This window comes from Brassica oleracea, chromosome C3 (genome assembly GCF_000695525.1).
Source record: "Brassica oleracea var. oleracea cultivar TO1000 chromosome C3, BOL, whole genome shotgun sequence".
In the NCBI taxonomy this organism is placed as follows: Eukaryota; Viridiplantae; Streptophyta; class Magnoliopsida; order Brassicales; family Brassicaceae; genus Brassica; species Brassica oleracea.
In genome coordinates, this window is record NC_027750.1 from 43,170,499 (window position 1) to 43,176,551 (window position 6,053).

Genomic DNA, 6,053 nt, shown 5'->3' on the forward strand with positions numbered 1-6,053 from the left:
TCGCTAAATACACGTAAACTATTCCCTCGTAAATACCACGCAAAGTTTACGTCGTATTTACGAGGAAATAGTTTTTCCTCGTAAAATACTCGTAAAGTTACATCCACTTTACGACGAAATATTTTTGTCGTTACGTTACGAGGAAATAACGATGACTTTAGTTTTTCACGTAAATTCGTCGTAAACTCGACGCAAATTTACGAGGATTGTTTTTCCTCGTTAATTTTCGTCGTTAACCATGTGTTTTCTTGTAGTGTAATATTAAAAAGAAATAGTCATAACTATATATTTATATTTAATAACATATAGGTATAACCGTATAATGTTAAAAGTAAATTATGTTGCCAAACGTTTGAACTATGTAAGTGTAAAAATATTATGTTCGAGGCTTAAAAACCAATTGACCCAAATTAATTCTAATCTATAATAGGTGCAATATAAAAAACAAAGATAAATATGCACAAAAAACAGAAGATAAATTAGCTAAATTCAAATATATACTAACCACTCATCATGAGCCTTGCAGAGCAGCACCTTCAGCAGTCATCTTTCTCACCAACCTTCTAAGAGCCAAAGTGAGTGTTAATGGCGCCATCAAGAGCTTCCTTCGGTGGCACTCCACAACCTTGCTGAAATATGTTACAAACAAACAAACCATTAAGCACTCAATACAAACTCATGTTGATAGGAGCAATGTTCTTCTAGAAAATTGAGTAGTTCACATGACCTGCAACAATAGATATATAAACACATGAGTTTCATTCTATTGCACTATTCGCTTTCCCATCGTGTCTTGGAAAACCATTAAGGACAGTTCAAACCAAAACTTTAGTTAGACTAAATTTTGTTTACTGTCAATTATATATATCTGGTCCTGAGCTCAAGACCCAGCAGCCTTAAATACCTCCTAAGCCAACTTCTATTGCTAATCAAACTTTGAATCCACTTCTTATTTGTCATATTTTATTAGTTTTTAAGCTTTTATATAGGTCATTGACTTATTATTAGTTTTTAACTGAGTATTTATTAATTTTCACAAAACCCATAATGAGTTGAGTCCATAATTTATTAATTTAAATAATATAACTATAAAATATGTAATTAGATATATAATTATTTTGATTTTGCTTATTTGTCATGTTTTCCATGATTTTAGTCAATTTTGCTTATTTGTAATGTTTTTATTAGGTTTTAGCTTAGTCATTGATTTATAAATAATTTTTAGCTGAATTACTAATTTACTAATTTAAAAAATATACGTAATGAATTTTATATATAATTAAAAACGAATTTTGATTTAATAATATTTAAATCTATATGTTATATTAAAATCCTTATTTTCTTATTTGTCATATTTTATTAGGTTTTAAGTTTTTATATAGGTCATTGACTTATTATTAGCTTTTAACTGAGTATTTATTTAATTTCACAAAACCCGTAATGAATTTTATGTATAATAAAGCACGCATTTTATTTTAATAATATTAAATTTATATTTTATATTAAATAATTAATTATAAACTAATATAATAAAATTGTGAAAATATATTTAAAAATTAAGAGAATTCTTATATATATTGTGTTGCTATCTGAAAACAATATTTTTTATTATAAAGTTAAAAAACTAAGATATAAAACAGTTTATAATTAAATACTAGTTTATAATGCCGATTTTTGGATTAATAAGACATAAAATAATAAGTATTCGTAAGATGATTATGCCCGCATGTGCGGGCAAAACACCTAGTTATTAAAAAAGAAAATAGCTAGATACCAAGACTAGAATATTTAAAAGGTGTGATTAATGATTTAGGGTAAAATAAAGCAAAGTTATCTTACAACTGCATGTTTATTTTGTCAACAAGATGTATACTGCATGTTATTAAAAAGAAAACATATACCAAGACTAGAAAATTTAAAAGGTAATATTAATGATTTTTAGGGTAAAATAAGGCAAGATTATTCGTAATACTACGGAAACAATAAATAGTGTAGTAAATCAAGAAGAATAGATCAAATATAATGTTTTATTGATAAATAGAGAAGAAATACAACATATTGTCCAGAAACCCTAGTTTTAGTTGTCTCGTTCTATAATCGAAAGTGTTTAGTAGTCAATTTTTTTCTCTAGGGTTTTAGGAGTCTATTTTATAGGTCACTGTAGAAATCTAGGTTAAATTTTTCCATATCCTAAAATATCATTTAGGCAAAAAATTCATTAATTTTACCCTGAGGCAAGAGAAAAACATGATCCGGTGTCTTGCTCTAAGCAGGAAGATCCACATCCTGAATCAACTATCTCTAACAGTTTGTCCCTTATTTTCTGAATTCATGTATGAAGTCTAGAAAGAACATGTGCTTTTCGGTCGACCGCAATCATACCCTTACAATAGGTTTATGAGTGATGTGAGGAGCACATTGTTGCTTTTTAGAGGTTTCCTAGATTATTCTGGCATGCACCGAATGGAAATTTGGTAGAAGACGCTTCATTGAGAAGACATATAATGATATAAGAGATTGGGACCTCTTAAGTCGCTTAGCGCGGATCCATATATGATCATGTGACCTTGATGGACTCGTTGTCCAAGATTTGCATTACAATGGTCTACGAAATCCGTCTTGTGGCACATGGCCTTAGTGGCACGTGGCCTATTAGGTGATAAGAATCGTTTTGTCTAGAGGGCACACAGCCGGACAAGACAGTAGATTAGTCGATATGCTTCATAAGCATGTGTTTTCCTGCTTATGAGGAAGAGATTATGGCATGAGCTAGTAGAAAAAATTATGGAGCGCTACAATGAGCATAGACTTTAGTCCGGTTGTCGATGATCATGTATATCTGTGTAATTCAATAAGGAATAACATCTTTAAAGTATGTATTCATGTCGCATAGGAGGAAATGCTTAACTTGGAGGTATGAGGAAAGCGTTATAAAGGGAATACTAAATGGTGTATATGTTCTAACTATTGCTTGTTGTTGAGCCTTTTGGAGATTCTCTTGCCTTTGGGTTTTCTTTTCTTGTAGAATATTACCGTTGTGATTAGAGAATCTTGGCTTCAATGTTGAAAAAAATTCAAATTTCAGAAATTCAATTCTCAATTTTCAAATTTTTTTCATCTTTCCTTTTATATCGAACATATCATCCTTTTTTGAATAGATGAGATATTTTGGGAAACCATAGGCTCGATTTAGTAGATTGCATGATATATAGACTTCGATTGGATTACTACCATACATACCTTGTGACTTTTGCTTTTAGCTGCCCGAGAAGATGGAGGAATATTCAAACTTTTCTTATTGTTTCGCTTCTTTCGTGGGTGGCTGTTTGAGATCCATGTAGATTTTTGGGGGTTCTTTCTCTTCTTCCAACCTGATATGGGATGATATCTTAAATCCAACAGCTTCCTTGAGGCATTATCATCCTCTTGGTTGTGTGTGTGGGGTGGGGGGGGGATATGTCCCTATTCCGAGATAGGGGAGAATGAAATCACTGTTGTTTTTTTAGGCGGGGTTCCAGGGAGAGATACCAGCTATGATAGTGGAGATTTCCTCATATTTTTGTATTTCTCTCTCGCTGCTCAACGCATTGACTTGGAGAATGTTGAATTCCATCCATGTATTGGGGGAGTTTTCCAGCATACCCTTTGGTATACACGAGATATTATACTCATATTACTTTGCTTCTTTGTTCAAAAAAAATGGGTTTTATCATATTTGTTCCACCGATGGCCAGCCGATTAAGAGCCACTGGAAGGAGTTAAAGAGAGGGCGTCCTTTGGTAGACGTTGGAACAATAAATACACATTTATGAAGACTCCTGATGCTTCCGGATTTCCTTTGTTTTGGCGTCGTGTGAGTGATTTTCCAGATGATGGATTGTCGGGTCATTTCCTTTACTGTTCTTGAATAATATGTTCCTTGTGATATCATTTGTTTCACTCCCAGTTTTGTTCAAAGGGGAGTGGTTGGTGAAGGAAGCATTAAGCCTTCCCATGAAGTGGAGATGAGTATCATTCTTGATGAGTCAGGAGCAGTGCCGATTCTGAATATTTTCAGACAAGAAGCAATAAAAAAGTAAGGCCTCTTAAAATGTAGAAACATTAAAAATTACTTTTAATAAGTAAGATATATTTAAAATATATGTATTAGGAAAATGCTGAGGCACATAATAGAGCCAAACACACCTACCTTTCTTCTTTGGCTTCATTAACCACTAAACTACTTTAGAATATTGAAAATTTGTGGTCTATTATTTAATAAAACAAATGAAGACCGGAAGCCTAATCTTAACTGCGAGGAGATGCAGTTATTCGAAAGGTACAAATTAAAATTGCTTTCACTCTATATACTTATTGTAATATTAATTAATAATGATCAATTGAAAAAACAACGCTTTTGTGGCTCAAGTTAAATAAGTTATAACCGGAATATCAACTAATGATCTCAATAAACGAAAAGACCAACACTTTGTGAAGTGGTTAAAAACGCAGGTATAAATCACATTAATTATAAATATAATTAATAAGTTAATATGTTAGTTATATTATGACATATTAATGATGTAAATTACAGGTTGATTATGATGATCCATTTTACAGTCTGTGGGTTCATGAATTGATACAAGGTCTCGTCGCTAAGATCACCACATCACATATGTACTTCACACGAGGTTACACTTTTCACACCTACGAGTATGGAAGTCGTCGAGCAACGGTTAACTATGGAATATGTGTGAAAGGTGAAACAAATTTCTATGGGATTTTATAAGAGATCATCGAAGTGGAATTCCCTGGTTTAGTGAAGATGAAATATGTCCTCTTCAAATGTGACTGGTTCGACCCCACCGAGAATAAAGGTGTTCGGTATAGCAAGTTTGGAGTTGTGGATATCAATGCTACACGGAGGTACAACAAATTTGAACCATACGTATTGGCATCTCAAGCAGACCAAGTAAATTTTAATTCCATATCCGAGGATCAGACAATTTGGAATATCTTGGTTAGCCGCTATAAAAGTTACACCTCGGGCCCGAGTATTGAGTGATGAACAACCGCCTTTACAAGAAGATGCCCTAAAGGAAGTGGACGTACCAGAACAAGCTACAGATGAAATCTTACTTGTTGATCCGCAAAACCCGGAATATAAAGTTCTGCCCTACAAAGTAGCGGATGAAGCCATCGAAGATGAATTTGAAGAAAGTGATGACCCAGATGATGGTTCTGCTGACGAGTGAACTTAAAGTTATGAAACTTAATTTTTTGTTTGTGGTTCTCATTATCTTGTTTAAGTATGAACTTAATAATGTCAAAAAATAAACGTTTGGATAAGTTAAGCCATTTTGTTATTTGGGGATTATAACTTATGTTGTTTGGGGTTTGTAGTATATAACTTATGATGTTTGGAGTTTGGGGTTTCGGTTTTTGGGTATAACCAAGTGTCATCTCTATTTCGTCGTAAACACGAAGTAAATAAAGACGAATTAAAGATGCAAACATTTTTTACAACGAATTCTTTTACGAGATATTATTCGCATTCGTCGTAACTTTGTAGTGATTTAACGATGACGAAGACACGAGCACCATATATTCGTACCTATCTCGTCGTAAATTTACTCAACATTAGGATGAATGCTTAGTTTCAAGCCTATAAATATGAACTTCACTCCCTCATTCGAAAATGCACAAGATCAATCTTCCATTCATAAAACAGAGTATAAATCTCTTCGAGAGATTTATCAGACGCCTGAGGATTCCTCCCCAGAAAATAATATAAATAATTTAGTTTCTGCGGGGGGATCCTTATGCTCTGATAACTCTCTCGAAGAGAATTTAAAGTCTTCCTATAAAAATAGTCGTCATAACCAAGTTGTTAATTTTAGTTGTACCAATTTCGTCTTTAATTAGTCGTAATCCAAACGCGGCCGTGTTTGATTCGTCATAATGTTTCACGCGGTCGTCTTTAATTCGTCGTAAATGCAAAGTAGCTGTCATCTTTAATTCGTCGTAAATTATCTGTCGTCGTAAGTGAGCCGTAAATTACGACGAAGTTACGA